Source organism: Vicugna pacos, chromosome 1 (genome assembly GCF_048564905.1).
Source record: "Vicugna pacos chromosome 1, VicPac4, whole genome shotgun sequence".
In the NCBI taxonomy this organism is placed as follows: domain Eukaryota; kingdom Metazoa; phylum Chordata; class Mammalia; order Artiodactyla; family Camelidae; genus Vicugna; species Vicugna pacos.
The window spans coordinates 7,269,371-7,289,551 of NC_132987.1; positions in this window are offsets into that span (position 1 = coordinate 7,269,371).

The window sequence follows — 20,181 nt, forward strand, 5'->3', positions numbered from 1 at the left end:
GAAACTCATCTACACTTGTCTTTTGAAAAACCTAAGGGACCTCCCTCAGGCACTGAACAGCAGCCTAAGAATAGTCTTCCCAGGAAAAAAATCAGAAAGTCCCTGAGAAATAGCAAGGTATAAATCTTAAAGACCTGTAGAAGTTGGTCTCCAGAGGTTAAAAGTAAAGTTTTAAGAAGTAATGACGAAGGCACTGATGTTCGGTTTTTGAATTTTCCCAGCACTCTCCTTACTTTGCTCAAGACATTTCAAAATTGCAAAACTTTTAATGAACACTGAAGAAGTAAGAACTTATCGACCAAGGTACGTTTCAGAGTACCAACTATATTCCAGTTCTTGCAGCCAGTGAGCAAGATCAAATTAAGGCCATAGTCATAGCTCTCAAGGAATTTACATCCAGTTAGCAGACAGAAGAGACAAACCAACAATTGGAATAGGGGATAAAAAGCAATTTGAAAAGCAAATAACCCCTTGGAGGGAGCTCAGCACCGCCCTCCCCCAGCAACAGCAGGGGGTGAAGAATGTAATCAAGGCAGTGGACTGCATTCTTTTCCTGTCCTTTCTCCCATCTAGTGAGGGCACCAGTTGGAACGACAGAGACAATACAAATTCTCAAACACAATTAATTTACCCAGGTTATAACAGCATCAGCAGAAAAGGCAACAGACCTGCCATATTCCTAAAATTTCCCAGCTCATATGCTCCATTCAACCATTTACTTAACACCCAAAAAATCTCTCTTTGATTCATCCTTTGTGAACCTGATAGACTCCTCCAAAACTTTAATTAAATAGATCCAGTTAGAACATTGCTTTTATTAGAATCTCTTATTAGAGCTGTATACTTTTGTCTTTTCTCCATATAACATCATTAAAATGAGGCAGAGCAACTAGGAGAGAAACCTGTGCATTTCAGTCCTCATTACACTCTGTTCCCTTAGTTGAACCCCAGCGCTGCCCTTGGCTCATGTCATGTGCACAGCCACAAAACTGTAACGGTAAGATTAAATGGCAGTAGTCTTACCCTCATCCTCTTTGTTCTTCCACATGTCCACCAAGAATTTACTCACTTAATATATTCAATTTTGACATCAAATACAATATATTTTCCTTCCCTTGTATAGATTTCTTTTTTGACCAGTTTTACCCAACTTGAGGGACTGTGGGAAATGGAGAGACATCTACCCCAGTCCTGGGAGACTTCCAGGATGGGTGTGGAAGGATGGATAGAAGCTAGCTAGTTAGTGAGGAAGAGGAAGGGACATCCAAGCAGAGAGATAGCAACAGGGACAAGATCCAGAAGGGTGGAAAGTGTGATTCCTTCTGGGAAGAAGTTGGTGAAAATGGAGCATCTGGGACAGGGAAGAGAAAGTCAGTAGAAGAGAACATAAACAAACCCAGTAGCCAGCTGATGAAGAGAATGTGAAACACTGGGTCCAGCAGCTTCTGTGAATCACCACAAAAGCTATTACTGTGTGTTTCTCGTCCACTGCTGCAGAACTATTTCATGTGATGAAGGGGTTGAAGAATAATGAATGAACGAACAAGTGAATATAGGCATCCTTTACGCACATCAGACTTACATGCAGCATTCCCAGGATAGCGTTCCTTTCAAGGGAGCTGTTAAGTAAAGGTAAGAAAAAATTAGTGCCAGTAGGTATTCAGACAAAATGTGGCACTTTGAATGCTCAAAATTGCTCCTCACCTAGGCTGAGTATGTAGCTAGAGCAGAGGTCCACAACTTTGGCTGAGTACTCTAATCACCTAGGGAGCTTAAAAAAATCTCAAAGGCCAGTTCCCAATTAAATCAGAGGTGGAACCCAGGAGTAGTGTTTTACATCTCCAGGTGATGCCAGTGTGCAGCCGCAGCTGAAAACCCCTGAGCTTGTGTACGTATCAAGGTGTACAACAGCGTTTCTTCATCTGTGATGGACGTAGAATCACCTGAAGAATCTTTTCGTGCTTAAAAACCACCTGTCTGGTCTCAACTCCTGATTTCAGTAGAAGTGGGAAAGATCCCTACCATGTGTATCTGGAAAAAGCTCATTAGAGGATTCTACTGGATGCCAAAGTTTGAGCTCTACACATTTAGAGAAGAGATAATGAGTTTTGGCAAATACTCAAGATCACTTAATGGCAGGGGGTCGAGATAAGAAAAGAACTCCCCGTGTCTTCTGTCTTGAGCCATGAACCTGTCACTGCCAGAGAGAGAGAGAGACTGTGCAAGGATGGAGATAGAAGATGTGCCATGAAACAGACGATGGAAAGCATCTCTTCATTCAGAGAAGCGACACTCATCTTGCCCCAGGCACGTGACTTGTTTCCCGGGAAATACATCAGGGGATGAGGCCACCTATCAGGTTTCATGTGTAAGCCTAGTAGTTGATCATCAAGTTGACTTATCTGCATCTGCTCTGAGGCAGTGGTAAGAAGGCCCCCTAAGTCCTAAAGTGCGGGTTTCTGGGCAGTCTTATTCACACTGAGACTATATTACAAATCACCTGCTCCTGCATCCCTGACTGTGAGCACGGTTCTTTCTTTAATTAAATCTCCTGGGTGAAAGGATCTTTCCTTTCTGGAACACTCTGCAGAGGTAAGCAGATTAAAGAGAAGACAAACAGGGTCAGCCAATTATTAGTTAAGGGAGTGGGAAGCAGGAGCTCTCTGGTACCTCTTTCAAAAAGAACATGAATTGTGGAAGTTAAAAAAAAAAATCCTAATAGTCATTTGCATTGTCTTCTCCACAAGGCAAAAGATTTTTACGTTTTTTCCCCAAAGTCTTTGAAGACAAAATCAATGAGCTTCATTGCAGCATAGAAACAAGAGTTTCTCAAACTGTCAAGAAAAGAAAGAAGTTAGCATTCATTAGTATTAAACTGAGCATTCTCTCCTACCAAAGTCGGATGCATTCTCTCGACTTTATAACACTGTACTTACTAGCTTGTCTCCTTTGCTGTTATTAACTAGATAGAAGTGCACACAGACTTAAAAATTGGTTTATTTTTATATAATTTGTTCTCAATTTCTTTTTTTTTCCTCATAGAAAATGGGTTGCGGGTGTGTTGCCTTGCTCTTATTATTTATAATAGTTACTAATGAAATTTAACTTTCACATGTATTTATACGGTACCATTTCATCAAGCTGCTTTGCCAGTTTTAAGACAAATAGCCTTATGCTCAGAAGTTGTGAGCCTGTCCCGTATTGGAACAATTAGTGATACTCTGATGCCTGTCACTTGCACACATTTTCTCAGAAGAGCTGTCTTGCTGACTGCCTTCACACACACTTCTTTCTCCTTTACAACCCTTCTGTTTCTGACGTCAGTAATTAATATTTGCCACCCTTAAGGAGGATTTGTGTCAAAGAGGGGAGAACAGCCTCTTCAACCCTAAGAACACCAGTTGAAAGTGGCTGTCATTGCTCTGCTCTTGCAAAGGCATAAACAGGACAAATGGGGAAAGGGAAGAAAAAGAAACGTGTACTGACTTTGATAAGAAAAATCATTCAACTTAATGCTAATGCATGCCAATTTCTTTCTTATTTTTAACAGTCTGAGGAAAAAAGTAATAAAAGTAATAAATGCTAATCTTTATTGAACAATGGTGATAGGCTGGTATTTTGCTAAATCTTTTCCATGGGCTATTTTAATCCTAGTCTTAATCTTCTAATAATCTTATAAAATAGGTAGCTTTGTGATCCCCATCAAAGAGAAGAAAACTGGGACTTAAAGAGATCTAGTGACTTGTCTAAGGTTACATATGAAGCAAATGGACAAGTGGAGGTTGAAACCCAGTTAATTCCAAACTCTCATGGGAATGTCCTAAAAAATGCTCATGCCACTCAGGAGAAGAGAGATGGTACCCCATTCCAGATTTTACCTTCCGGGCGGTATCTCATTTTGGATAAAGTCAGCATAATTGATAAATGTGTTCTTCAAATTTTGGATTTGTTAAGTATTTTCTCTCATGTAAGAGGATTTCAGTCTTGTGAAATCAACAAACAAGAATTCCACAGTACAAGGTTCTAACTTTAAACAGTGGGAACTACATTTTCCCAAAGGTGACTTCTCTGGAGTTATCAAGTGTCTATAACGCATTTGGTCCTTTTTCTCAATGAGAGGAACACCAGGAATAAGCTATAACCACTCTCAGACACATTCAAACAAGCCTCTTTGAATTGCTGTGGGACATCACAGATACAGATTCCAATCATTTTCTAACCTAGATTTGATTTGCGTTTGGTCTGTTGCTGGTAGAAAACATGCAGCATCTGATGAGTGGGCTCTGTCGTGAGAAAATTCAACAAAGCTTCTCTGGACACCTGCTCTGTATTCAACAGTGATAAATGCTATGAGGAACACCAAAGAAATACAAGTGAAGGTCCTTGCCTTTGGAAATTTCACAATTGGATTGCTAAAATGAGATGTTCATATGAAATAATTCATAAATGAGAAAAGCATATAGTAATGCATGGTAGTCATGTATAAGAAATAATACTGTGTTGAAGGTGTTGAAGAATAACTATAGGCTGAATTGAGTATTCATTTATCAAATATTAATTCAACACTTGTCAGGTGATATGAAATTTCAATGATGAATCACAGATAGACTATGTCCTCTGGTCTAGAAGCTTATAATCTAGTTGGGAAAATATGTACCTATAAACAAAAATAACTAGGATACCATGCAAAATATGATGCATCTTAGAATATCTGGTTTCGAAAATCAGAGAAATCTTCAGGAAAACAGTTTCCACACAAGCTTATCTTAAAGGCTGAGGAGACTTAAGGGAGTGGAGAGTGGGGAGAGATTTGCAGGAGAAGGGAAATTATGCATGTGAGCCAGCACATGCATATAAGCATCCATGCATTTTTTAAACTTTATTCATGTATTTATTTTACAATATCATTTTTTTCCTTTTTCAGTTTTATTAGGTAGAATTATTACAGTTTGACTGCACATATGTGCACATATGTACAATTTCATATTTTTAAGTTGAAGTGTAGTTGATGTACAATATTAAATGTTACAGATATACAATATAGTGATCCACAATTTTTAAAGGTTATACTCCACTTACAGTTATTATACAATATTGCCTATATTCCTCATGTTGTACGATACATCCTTGTAGCTTATTTTATACCTGGTAGTTTGTACCTCTTAATCCTCCACCTCCATCTTGTCCCTTCTTCCCTCTTTCCACTGGTAACCACTAGTTCCTTCTCTACATCTGTGAGTCTGTTTCTTTTCTGCTATTTTCACTAGTTTGTTGTATTTTTTCAGATTCCACATGTAAGTGATATTTTACAGTATTTGTCTTTCTCTGTCTGACTTATTTCACTTAGCATAATGCCCTCCAAGTCCCTTCATGCTGTACACCAGAAACTAATACATCATTTTAAATCAACTGCACTTCAATTAAAAAGCAAGCAATGGAAAAAATAAGAAAACAAATATATGTATGAATATGCAAAAAAAAAAGAAAAAAGAGCAAACAACTCATTTGAAATATGGGCAGAATAACTGAACATTTTTCCAAAACAGAGAATGCAGATAGCCAACAGGAACATGAAAAGCTGCTCAACATCACCAGTATCAGAGAAGTGCAAATCAAAATCACAAGACACCATCTTACAGCTGTCAGAATGACCATCATTAAAAGAGCACAAATAATAAATATTGGCAAGGATGTGGAGAAAAGGGAACCCTTGTACACTGTAGGTGGGAATGTAAATTGGTGCAGCCACTAAACAACATGGAGTCTTCTCAAAAACCCAAAAACAGAGTCACTACATGGCCCAGCAATTCCACTCCTAGGCATATACCTGAGAAAAACAAAAACATTAATTCAAAAAGATACATACACCCCACTATTAACAGCAGCACTGTTTATAATCGCCAAGACATGGAAGCATCCTAAGTGCACATCAGTAGATGAATGGATAAAGAAGATGCAGCACATGTATATAATGGAACACAATTCACCCACAAAAAGGGATATTTTGCCATTTGTGGCCCTTCATTCACTTTTTTTTTTCACTTCAAACATCAGAATTTTATAACTTGCATAAACATTTCCATTACATCAAAAACAACAATACCTAGAAATAAACTTAACCGAGGAGGTTATCTACACTCTGAAAACTGTAAAACATAATGAGGGAAATTGAAGGTGATACAAAGAAACGGAAATATATCTTGTGCTCTTGGGTTGAAAGAATCAGCACTATCAAAATGGCCATACTACCCAAAGCAATCTACAGATCCAGTGCAGCCCCTGTCAAAATATTCACAATATTGTTTACAGAACTAGAACAAACAATTCCAAAATTTATATGGAATCATAAAAGACCCCAAATTGCCAAAGCAGTTTTTTGTAGGTCTTTTTTTTCTTTTTGTTCTCTTTTCTTGTGGTTTGATGACTAGAGAAGTTCCTTTAACTTTTGTCATAAAGCTGGTTTGGTGGTGCTGAAATCTTTTGGCTTTTGTTTATCTGTGAAGCTTTTGATTCCTCCATCAAACCTGAACAAGAGCCTTGCTGGATAGACTATTCTTGGTTGTAAGTTTTTCCTTTTCATCACTTTGAATAAATCACACCACTCCCTTCTGGCCTGTAGAGTTTCTGCTGAAAAATCAGCTGATAACCTTATGGGAGTTCCCTTGTATGTTATTTGTTGCTTTTCTCTTGCTAATTTTAATCTTTTCTCCTTATCCTTAATTTTTGTCAGTTTGATTACTGTGTGCCTTGGTGTGTTCCTCTTTGGGTTGATCCTTTGTGGAACTCTCTGTGCTTCTTGGACTTTGGTGACTGTTTTCTTTCCCAAGTTGGGGAAGTTTTTGATTATTATCTCTCCAAAAATTTGCTCAGGTCATTTCTCTCTTCTCTTTCTGGGACTTTTTTTTTTTTAATTAAGAAAGAAATGTACAAAACTTTAACTGGTTATTCATGGGTTGGAGAACTACAGGGGCTTTTTGTTTACTTACTGACAAATTTTGGAATTTTCCAAGTTCTCGACAGTATACATATTTTTCTTTGCCATCAGAAAATACTTTTTTCATTTTCAAAGCATTTTGCATGCCCTTGGTAATAAAGGAAGGCCAAAACAAAGAGGAGATTAAGCAGATTTCTTCTTGCCTTGTTTAAGGAAGGGACCAGGCACTGTGAGGATGAAAATGCATGTTCTCTTCTTTCTCTGCCCAGACGTGAGATCAGCGTTGCTCTCAACTGTCTTATCACTGATCCTGTATCAAAGGAACTAATCCCTTCTGTGTTCAGCTATAAGAAGGAAGAATAATCTTGAGACCTTTTTTCCAAGGTCTACTTCCTGTTTATAACCTTTTTCAAAGTTGATTTGTCCTTGTCCACAATTATTCTGTATCATCAGCAACCTAGCAAAGCCCTCAGTGACCTGTGTCTTAGTTCAGGTGCCCTAGAAAACAGGCATGAGACAAGGCTTAAGTGTTGATGCTTTATTGAGAGATACAATCACTGAACAGTAAGAGAGAAAGAGGGGAGGTAAATATAAGGGGATACATTACCATGCCAGCTGCTGATTCACATGCCACAAAAGAGGCACAGCTGGTCACCCAGCTGTACTAATATCTCCAAACAAGCTACCTAGAAAACCGTGCCTCAGTACCATCCATGAAGGCAGAACAGAGGGGAAGGTATCTGATCGCTCCCCCTCCCCTTCTCCTGTCTTCCATTTGGCCAAAGTTTCCCCAGAGAATCAACACTTCTGCTCTTCCAGTTGACATTCTTCGACCCCTTTGAACAGCCAGGGAAGCCAGGCCCCATGCCCTGTGGAATGGCGTCTGTTCTGAGTTCAAGGAAAGGAAAAGGAGCCGGGTCAGAGTGGGTCTAGCCTGAACTCACACCATAGCGGTGCCACTGAAGTTGTTCTCACAGATGAAGCTCTGGTGATGTTGGCAGCTGGCTTCCTATGAGCCAGTGGCTGAAGGCCCATAGACTTGTGATGTTAAGAGAGTCTAAGATAGTGCTTAAAATGTGTCCAATAAAATTTGTTATCTCAGCCTGGGTTTTCTCTGGAAAAGCAGAATGTGAGACAGGGCCCACAGGCAGGTAGTTATTTGGAGATGTGATTCTAGGCAACAGGAATGGAAAACTAGTAAGAGTGAAACAGAAAAGTAGAGAAAGTCAACATAACTGTTCTTCCTGGCTCAGTCACTGCTATGGGCACCTGGGCCTCCATCCTGCTGGGACTTTATGATAAGCTGTGAGGAACAGGCCTCAGAGTTGAATACCTCAGGGACAAAAGAGAGGCATCTGCCCCCTTGGTTCCTATTCCCTGTGGGTCAAGAGTTGTCCGTGGGATGCTAACTCCCGTGCACTTCCAGATTGCCCATCTAGAAATACTGAGTGGATTCCCACAAGCTTCCCAGGAAACAGAATCAAAAACCCTGATGCAGAAAGTTGAAGATACATAGTGTGACTGAGGGGAGGTCACACCTGCACAAAGCTGGTTGCCATGGGAACAGCTGGGGTAACATGTGGGCCGAGAGGGTATGAAGGAGGGTATGCACCTGTCAACAAGCATTTCAACAGTAGGATTTCTCTCTATTTTTACTTTCAAGAACCAGTTAGAATTTTGTCAGCTGTTCATTTTTATTGTTCTGATATTTGACATGTAACCCTATAAACAGGGTGTTTGCATTTTAACAGAAAGTAAGCCATAAAAAGTGTAGGTATGTTGATTAGGTTTACATGGGGAAAGTATTTTCCTTTCTCCTTCCTCTGAAAGAAGAATCTAGGAAGAAAGAAAATTTACTTTCACTGGACTAAATGCCATGCCCTGGTGGACTAACTTTCCATAAACTCTATGAAAAAGCTTTGTAATCCAGCTATGATTTGGAGCCTCTTTGCACATCAGAGATTTCAGTTTAGTAGGTTTCATGCCCCTTTCCCAGCCTATACAAATCAAACACACTCCCCTACATTCCTGTGACCTCCAACTTTACTTCTGCAGGGTGTCCTCTGTCTCAGCCCCTTCACCTGGAAGTGACACCTCAGTAAGATCCCTTCTTGCAGAGCAGACAGAACTCAGCCCTTTGGCTGTGAACACCCAAAAAATCCAATCACACTCATGATTGAGGAGTAATTGAAAGAGATCACATCCATCACCGCCCAGCCTGCTACCTTCTCTCTGAATCCCCCATACTCTGTCCCCCTTCCAGAAGCCTGTCCAGGAGACAGGACCATCTGACTACACACAGCCTCTGAGAAGAGGGAGAGTAGTTTCCTGGCTCTGGCTGTCATTGAGAGCTGCCTGTTCCAGCTTGTTCCACTAGGACACTGCTAAATAATATATCATGTCCATAACATTATTCATCCAGAAAACACACATTGACTCTCTACTGTATTACACGTCAAGCTCTGTGCTCAGATCAGAAATTAGGGGCACTGTCCATCCCCACGTGGTACTCAAAAGAGTTTTGTGGAAGAGACAGAAAAACACAGTCACAGTTCAGAGTGATTAGTAACATAAACACTTTCAATAAAAGAAGAAATGATTGACTCTGTCTGAGGTAGCCAGCAAGGCTTCTAAGAAGAGTAGATTCCTAAGATGTATTATAAAGGATGAAGGTGAGTTTATTATATGGAAAAGGGATGTAAGAATATTCCAAACGCAATATAATTTATAAAGGCACACAGGTAGGAAGCCCCACTGATATGTCTGGAGGAATTAATAGAGTTTCAAATTGATGGATGAAAAGTATAAAGGGAAAGAAGTGAGAAATGAATTTGGATAGGCAGATGACAACCAGATGATGAAGTTGGAGTCATGCTAAGGAACTTGGACTTCTCCTGGGAGTAAGGAGAGTGACACAGCTAATTTTCTGTCACTCTGGTTACCCTGTGGAGGATCAGAGGTCAGTGAGAACAGGGGTGGGAAGATCGATTAGTAGCCCAACTGAAAAAGTATTGGGTCAACAACAGGCAGCAACACTGAGAATGGGGATGAAAAATGGGTTTTAGAACTAGTTAGGAAATGAAATTGACAGAATTTGGAGACTTAGGGGATGTAGAGGGTAAGGGAAAGGTTGGAGTCAAGAATGATATCCTGATGTCTGACTGAGAGGTAAAATGAGTGATGAGGCCACCAACCAACAAAGGAAACACAGGACAAAAGAACAGGTTTATGTTAGATGGTAGAAAAGGAGCTTAATTTCAGGCAAGTTGAATTTGAAATGCCTGTGGAACTTATATTGGCTAGCTATTTGTGCAATACAACCTTAAAAACTCAATAGTTTAAATAAACAATTACTTAATGTCACTCATGTATCTTGTGAATGATTGGGACTTGGCTAATCCAGGCTGGATTCAGCAGGGCAGCTTTGCTTTATTCTTTGATGAATGGGTCTGCTTCTCACCACATATCTTGGATTGGACGAGGAGGCTCTGCTCCATGTTTTATTTATCCCCCATGTATTAACAGGCTAGCTAAGGGATTTTTTTCGTGAGGACAGCAGAAGTGGAAGAGTGCAGGTAGAAACACATAAAGTCTCTTAAGACTTGAGCTCAGAACTGGCATACTGTCACCTCTACTACATGCCAGTGGCCAAAGCAAGGCAGGGCACATGGCCAAGCCCAAAATGAAAGGGTGTGGATAGATGTCTTTATCCACAAATCAGCCACTGCAAGGCTGTGGATGCAGACAAGGGTGAAAATTTGAGCTAATAATACACTGGGTCAAATATCCAGTTAACAGTTTTGGGAAGGATATGTATGAGGCGAAAGCTTAAAGGAAAATCGGGGCTAAAAGTTATAGATTTTTATTTCATCAGAGTATAGCTGATGATTAAAACGATAGGAGGAAATTATACGTAGTACTTATAGTGATAAGAGAGGCAGGCCAAAGACGGACTCCTAGGAACAACCAACATTACGAGCACAGTGTGGGACTCCTTAAAGGAAACTGGAAGAGAATTGATCACTGGGGTTGAAGGAGGTACAGGAGGATTTGCTCTTAAGGAAGCCGAATGAGTAGAGACTTTCAAGAAGTATACTGGGGTTAAAATTATATTACATCTACGAGTAGTAATAATACAATATTTATTGAGTTTACTAGGAATCAAGTATTATTTTTAAACTCTTTCACATGAATTAACTCACTTAAAACTCATAAGGATGAAATGAAGTACATAACATTACTATCTCCATTTTGCTGATACAGAAACTGAGGTAGATAGGAGTAATTTGTGCAAATTCACACAACAATTGAGGCAGTATGACTCCATAACCCACACATTGAACCTCGATACCATACTGTGACTTGGGTGTTAAATGCCACCTTTTCCGTCTTTAACAAGTTAGTACTCAAAATTGCTCATTTTCACAAATGAAAATACACGCTCAGGGGATTTACCCAATTTGCCTGAGGTGCATGCAACTTGCAAAAGGCAGAGTCACAATTTGAACCCTGATCTTTCAAACTCTGGGGTTCTTGTATTGACCGCACTGCAGCCAATGCAGTAATGATTCCTCTGCACATTTAGTTTACCCAAATCCCTTCTCCAGGAGTACGGGATTTGAAGCAAGGCTTGAGTTAACAGCATTGCTTTTCTTCTACTGTTTAATGAACGACAGCCTAAGAAAACAACAAAAGAGTAAAATATGTGGATCATCTACCACTTTCCTTTCTGATTGATGTGAATTCCAGACATAGACTTGACAAGTAAATCAACATCTGATAAATACCAGACAAGCTGCCGTTTCTTTGGGAAGGCTGTGCTTGCTAAAATAGCTAACAAGTTGAACATACCTTGTATGCCAAATCCAGTTCATTTATACAGAGTACAAAATTCACAAAATTTAAGCCTTTGACAAATTCATAAATTTGATCTACATGATACGAGGTCATTCAGAGTATTACTTGGAAGGAACATACAATTGTATCCTGTGCTATAATTAAAACCATGTAAATAGCACTAGGTATATATGGATAAAAATTGATAGACACTATGAAAAATGAAGATCAATTGTTGAGGAGTTTCTTTCATTTATAACATTTCCATTATTATTTCTTTATAATAATTTTCCTTCAATACATTCCCTCTTTTTTTCAATATGGTTTTGAATCTACTCCAGGCCCTTTCCCCTCAGACTTGAATTGAAAAAACTTCTAAAGGTAATAAATAATATGATTTGTTACTTATTAATATGATTATTGACTAATATGATTAATTAAATTTATTAATATGATTAATAAATAACATGATTTATTATTTAATAATATGATTTGTTATTTATTATGTAAGGAATTTTTGTCTGAATTATTTCGTAATGTCTTGTTGAAATTAGAATTAATTTAATAAGTGCACCGAATAACAAGACCCACTACTTTGCCTCCATCCCCAACTTTTGCTTAGGTTTCAAGGACACATAACACACACACATCAATCCAATTACCCACCCAGGCTTTTGGGTTTATAAATAAGCCTTTCAACCCCAAAATTAAAGCTGCTTATAATAGATTTCCTTCTGCATTGAGGTTGGGAGAAGTGCATATATAACTCTAAATCTTAAAGAAAAAGTAACACCCTTTGATGATGAGGCTTTGACTTTATGCATAGCAAGAAGGGGGCTTTCTGCAGCTCACACTTCTGTCCTAGGAAGACTGAAACCTATAGATTTTTTTTCTCATGGAGGCAAGTTCCCACTTTATAAATTTCTGTCACCCAACCCAAAAGTTTAGTGGAAAAGAAAGTATATAGTGTCCCATACTCTTAGTTCATACCTTGGAACATAGCTAATTACATCATACTAAAATTTATTGTACGTATTTCTGTTTCCACCACAAAACTGAGTAATTTTAGAGAAATGATTTCTTGTATTTATAATTTTTTAAATGTTCCATTCTGTGCTTAATCTTTATTTTGAATTAGTGTATTTTTATTGTTATTTTTATTTTTGGTTATTTTGGGGGGAGGGTAAACAAAGTTTATTCTAGGAAGAGCAACTCATTGTCTTGCATTTATAATTATACCCACATGCCTAGACTGGTGCCTGGCAGTATGAGCAGAGGTTGTTAAGTGAACGCAGGCGACTACAAATAGAAATCATGAGTTGTTAAGGCCCTACCCAAAGATTAGTGATTAAAATTAATGCTACTATTTACAAAGTTCCAAGAATTATGTTAAGCATTTTATATGCACCATTTTCTTGAATCCTCATCGCAACTGCATGAGGTTGGTATTATTATTTCCCTCATTTTGCAGGTGAGGGAACAGAGTCCAAGAGGTAAATAACTTGTTCATGAATAGAAAGTGGTCTAGATTCAAACTCAGACATTTTGACTTCATTCTTACCTAGTATTGTAAGCTGCCTACCTTTAGTGCTGAGGACAGCGTTCGCTGGGGAGAATATAGAATATTCTGTTTTCTCTTTATCTAGAAGAGGCACAAAGAACAATAAGAAAACATTCTCTGTCACTTCCTGGACTTCATGTTCTCAGGGCGTGTCCCATTTTGCAGTCATGAAGAATATAAAAGAAAGTCAATCCATACAGCTCTGGGCTCAGGAAAGTCCTCTCGATCTTGCCTTCCTTTCTTCTGCTTTTGGTCAAGGTAGATAATGACTCTCCATCCTAACTCATACTTTTCACATTGCTCCCAATTTCAACTCAATAAACCAGTTTCAGAGCCGCTTCTTTACTGATTCTGAAACCCCATAGGCCTGTGCACTGGTTACAGCAGGTGCTACAGCAGTAAGACCCTAGACTAGAGCCTGTGTTGAGCCCAGGGACTTGTGAATCACCACCTTTCTCACCCTGAACGCAGCCTGCAAACACTTCCAGGGAAGGAAACCAACCATGTTCCAAGAACACCAGAATGTTCAAGTGACCAGCAACTCATTTGTATTTTCTTTGACCCTTTCCGAATTTTATTCCTCACTTCTGAAGAACCAGTAATAATTCTTAAAAACTAAGTCAACCAGATAATTTACATATACCAGCTCTTTGCTGCACCAAGTATGAACTCCAAACCAGGGAACTTGTTAGAATGAAAATTCTTGAACCCCACCCCAAACATATGGAATCATAATCTTCATTTTAGCAAGATCCCTAAGTGAGTTTTTACACATTAAAGTTTGAGAATCATTGTAGTGGCTGATAATCTCTCTTTACTGAACTGCTCCAGTATTTTCTGCATTCTTATTCTTATAAAATATGTTCTTATTCCTACATAATCCCTCTAGCTGGTTATTTCAAATATGTTCCTCTGTGTAACTGGGGGAAAAAATCCAATAACATGAAGTGAAGTCACGTTCATCATAGTATCTAGATCTTTACTTATGTCCAGCATGAGAAGTTTATTGAGTCAAGGATGCTATTTTGTGTTCTGATCTTACTTTTCCTCACAGACAAAGCCTCCAAGGCCAAAAATGCATTGTATTAATCTTTGTGGCACTGAAGACTACCATAACATCTAGTACACAGTAGGTGACAAACAATATTTGCTGAAAAAAGTATGGTCATTTTGCCTTGCATGTATTTATTTCTCTGAATTAAAACCTTTGTAAGATTGCAGAACCCTGGGAAGTAGATGCCTTGTCTTACCCATCTTTGCTTCTTCTGGCATCCAGCAGTGTACCTTACATGTAGTAGGTGCTTCATAAATATTTATTAAATTGAACTGAATTGGTCACTGGGCATGAAAAACGACAGGTCATTTACCAGATTAGAGGATTTAATCTGAGAGTGAAGTTGAATGTGTCATCAGGTAAACAGGATGGAGAAAGCATCAATGAGAACAGAGCAGTTATTGTCATTAAAATATGATAGGATGAAATCTTGCCTGAGGGAAAAGAAAATGATGGGACATTAATTTTTAGTGACTTAGTTCAGGATTATTTCTTGACTCAGATGTATTATGCAAACAATACAAACTCATCTTCTTTAAAAGACAGTGTGATGTGGAAGTTTCATAGACATTTTCCTTTCTGTGTGAAGTGGGAGTAATGATAACACATCTTGTGTAGGATGGTGTGAGAATCAAACAAGAGCCTATAGGTAAAGGGCTTAACACATTTCTTGACACAAATTAGGTGCTAAATAAATGTTAGTTTCCTTACTCTTCATTGGAGCAAATCAGATTGTTTATTATGCCTTGTTCATTTATTCATTTCACATTTAGAGGAGATCCACTGTGGGGTCAAAAAAAAAGATTTCAAGGAGAAATAGCACTTGTTTCAAGCCTTGAAGGACAAAGAAGATTTCAATGTACAAAAAAAAAAAAAGAAGCTGAGGCAGGTGGTGAATTCAGGTTGAGAACAGTACAGATAATAGCACAGAGTTAAGTATGTTTAGAACACAAAGTCAGCTGGAGAACAGGAATAGAATTTGAAACTGAAAAACCAATAGATAAAGACAAGAAAATGGACAGCTTTGAAAGCCAAAATAAATATTGGCTGTTGGAAAGCAGTGAAGAAATTTGGCATCACCATGGCTGTCTTCTGGTCCTCTTCTCATTCTACAGTCCTCTCTAGGTGATCTCTTCTGTTCTTGTGTTATGGTGACAACCTGCATGACCTAAATCTACATCTTCAGCCCAGACCTCTTCCCTGAGTTGAGTCACACCATGCAACTGCCTGAGGACATCTCCATGTGGAAATATCACAGACACCTTTCAGCTCACCATGTACAATTAAACTCATCATCTGCCCACATTTTTCCCTGTGTCAGAATAATTCCATTATTATCCACCCAATTCTTTAAGCCCAATATTTGATATGCATCCTTGACTTTTATACCCCCCCGATCTCTGTCCAGTCATAACATTCTCTAGAATCAAACGCCTAAACATCTCTTGAATCTTCTGGTTCTCTCATCCTAGCTGAATCAACCCTAAGCCCAAGTCAATGTTGTCTCTCACCTGAATGAGTGTAAAAGTCTCCTAACTGGTCCTCTGCTTCTGCTTTTGCCCCCTCTCCAATTTATTGCCCAAAGAGAAACAAAGATGACTTTTTAAAAATGTAGTCTGAGCACATTACTCCCCTGTTTGAAACCCTTCAATGGATTCCCTGTCACACATGGAGCAAAATTCCTTCTCCTTAAGATGACTTGGAAGGCCCTGCACGATGTGGACCACGCTTATCTTCATCTTTATTTCGTGCCCCTTTTGCCTTTGATTAACCTCACTCCAGTTCCAGTTTCCTAATGTCAGGGTTTTCAAAAATGTGTTTTCCTCTTTTTGAAGGTCCCCCACCAGTGTGACTACCACTGCCCCTTGTGCATCAAGTGTATAATGCCTTGTGCCATGTCTGTCCTCCTGGGAAGACTACAAGAGCAATCTCAGCCCTCTGCCTCAGTGCCTGGACAGTGCCTGGCAAATAGTGACTGTTCAATAAAGACATGAGTAAAGAGAAGGGGCATAGTCAGAGCTATGGAAGAGCCTTCTGATGTCGGATGGGAGGTTGTCCTGGACAGTCCAGGGACCATATTCAGAAAGCTGTTTCTGAATTGGATCAGCACTTGGCCTGAATTAGATAAACAGGAAAGAAAAGAAGATAATAATGAAAACTACGAATATCCAACCTAATATCCTGGAACTAAAATGAAAACTCATCACAGAGTATCTTTGCTTAAAAACATGAAATGGAATAGAGGTACCGCCCTACATCTGGACTGCTTACAAGTGATCAGTTACTCTACCAGCTCCCTATGATTCGACAGTCCCCCTGAGAAAGAGACCTCAAAACACAGCCTACATATCAGGACTTTAGAAACCTATTCAATCTATAACAACTACATACAGGTCTCTTTTCACTGCCTTAGAAAATGGTCCAGAGAAGTTTTCAAAAGGCTCTTTAACCTACCTCAAAAGGGAAACCTGTCCCTTTAGAACCACCATTATTTCCTATATCATGTTTGATGTGAATAAAACTAAAGAGAAATGCATCTCGTAATGTGAAATAAACCCAACAGTATTGTTCAGTATTGCGAATGGATCATGTCCATTTTTAAAAGTTCATTTGTTACAGGAATATTTTTTGGTGGGTGTCTTTACAACCATGGGCACTGATCACTCTGTGAATGTATTACTATGTTATTTGAAGAAAAAGACATGCCATTGAATAAACTTTTGGTCAAATCCCAGCAAACTAAGAATTTGCTGATAAGCTGTTTTAAAATCATTTCAGGGCTTTGAGCTTCTATGGCTAAGTATATTTCTAAATATGCATATGTATTTCTAAATATCAGAGTAAATAATAGATCTTTATTCTTATTGATTGCCCTGGACCCAACCATATCACTAAAGAATGATATTTTTAAGCCAGGAAAAAAGACAACCAAAAATTTTTCAGACTTTCTGTGAGTTAGATTTGAAGGTTGTAATGATGTTGAGCAAACAGTTATGCAATGACCTTGGGTAAGTCACTTCTCTGCCTTAGTTGCCCCATCTTTCAAAAGAGAAAAGTAAACCAGGTGATCATTAAGGTCTCTTGCTCTTGGAAAAATATCTCACAGTCTAAAGAGAGAAGGAGACATTAAAAAACAAATAACTGTCATACAATGTGATGTGTACAACAATAAAACTGGGGTGGATGTGGGGACTAGATACTACCTCTCCCTGGAGGTCCTGGGAAAGAAAGTCTTCAAAGGGAAAAAAAAGGTTCTTTAGCTGAAGTCTTGAAAGACAAAAAGGAGTTGAATAGAACAACAAAGGTGGAAGAGACATGCCAGGCAAAAGAAAATTTGGGGAAAGACCTAGAGGCCTGAAAGATCAGGTGGTTCCATGAAACAGCAGGGGCTTTGTGGTAACTGGAGAGAAGCATGCCAGTGATTGGGCTGCCGGAAGTGAGCTTGGCAAGCTAGGCTGGAACCTGGAGAGGTGATTAATATTGGGTAGAAACTGTGGCGGGTAGAAACTGTGGCAGGCAGACTGGGCAGTGAGGAATTTTAAGGAAAGAAGAATTACAAAAAGTTTGTTTTACTCTAGAGTAATAACAGAGGATGCAAAGAAGGTAGGAGGGAGCAGACACAGGAAGACCAGCCAAGGCTATTGTTATTGTGAAGTTTTAAAATGATGAGTGGTATTGATAAGGGATAGGCATTTTTATTTTTTTCCCAAATAAATTTTATTACAAGTTTATACACACATATATACACAAAAGCCATGAGGATTCCAGCTTTGATATTAATTTCCAATAGGTTGTATTGAGAAAGGCAGATATTTATTTTGTTTATTGAAGTATAACCAGTTTACAGTGTGTCAGTTTCTGGTGTACAGCATAATGCTTCAGTCATACATACACGTACGTATATTTGTTTTCAGATTCTTTTTCATTATAGGTTACTACAAGATATTGAATATAGTTCTCTGTGCTATACAGAAGAAACTTGTTGTTTATCTATTTTATATATAGTAGGTAGTATCTGCAAATCTCAACTCCCAATTTATCCCTTCCCACCCCCTTTTCCCACTGGTAACCATAAGTTTGTTTTCTATGTTTATGAGTCTGTTTCTATTTTATAAGTAAGTTCATTTGTCTTTTTTTTTAAGATTCATATGGTATTCTTTTTCTTTCTGGCTTACTTCACTGACAGTGATGATCTCCAGGTCCATCCATGTTGCTGCAAATAGCATTATTTTATTCTTTTTTATGGCTGAGTAGTATTCCATTACTATATTCCATAGTATATATATATACTACATAGTATATATATATACTACAACTTCTTTATCGAGTCATCTGTCAATGGACATTTAGGTTGTTTCCATATCTTGGCTATTGTAAACAGTGCTGCTGTAAACATTGGGGTGCATATATCTTTTTGAATTAAAGTTCCCTTTGGATATATGCCCAGGAGTGGGATGGCTGGATTATATGGTAAGTCTAAATTTTTAATAGCCCTTTTTAAACACCAGTAACAACAACAGTGCAGTACTTGCATTATGCTTTATTTCCCCCATAATATCACCTTATATGGAAACTTAATGTGAGAAAAGAGACTGATTTCTGAGAAATGATATAAAGCAACTTACAGAATATGAGTTCAGTGACTCAGGGTGTTGAGGTAGAGACAACGTACTTCTCCTTGCCCTCTAATTTTACCTGTTTACACATTTCCAGGTACTCTACATACATGTTTTACAACCTGCTTCCTTCTACGATCTTCAGAAAAATCTCTCTCCCACTTTGAGAACAGTTAAGTGCTTTTGTATTAAGAACACCAGATGCTAATCCTAATGGAATCCTGGGCATCCTCGAAGCACTTGGAAGAATGAAGCAGGGGCATGGTTGGGGGTGTGACCTCAGAAAACCAGGAGATGACTCTGGTCCTCCCCAGTGTCATTCAGTACCCACAATAAAGAATGGATGAGCCAGCACCTTCTTGCACTGCTGAGTGGGCTTCCAAGGAACGAAATGTCTCCTCCAACACCAAACCCCAAACCAATGAGGGGAGCAGTGCCTCTGGGGAAAGGCATTTTTAACACCTACACATAAACCTATATTGTCAGGGCTGATAAGTGATCAGATGGGGTAGTTAAGGAGAGAGGGTAAAGCTGATGCTGACTTTCATAGGGAGAAAATACAACAAAAGTGCTAACACACTGCTAGTAGGAATGTAAAATGGCATAACTGCCATGAAAAACAGTCTGGCATTTTCTCAAAAGACTAAATACAGTTACCATATGATCCAGCAGTTCTATGTCTAAGTATATACCTAAGAAAAAGAGAACATATGTCTATCAAATAGTTCTATGAGAATTCTGATAGCAACATTATTCCTAATAGCCAAAATATGGAAGTAGCCCAAATGCCTAAAAGCTGATGAACAAATAAATAAAATATGGTTCATCCATACAATGGAATCTTATTTGGCAGTAAAAGGAATGAAGTACTGATGGTACAGGATGGGTGAACCTTGACTCATTATGCTAAGTGAATGCAGCCAGGCACAAGGGACTATATATTGTATGGTCTTATTTAATAAGACATGTTTAGAATAGGCAGATCCACTGAGATGGTAAGTATATGGGTGGTTCATAGAGCCGGGAAGTTGAGGAGAAGTGGGGAGTGACAGCTAATGAATAGGGTTTCTCTTTAATGATGAAAATAGTCTAAAATTGATTGTGGTAATAGCTGCCCAACTCTGTGACTATACTGAAAACCACTGAATTGTCACTTTTAAGTGGATGAATTATATGGTAT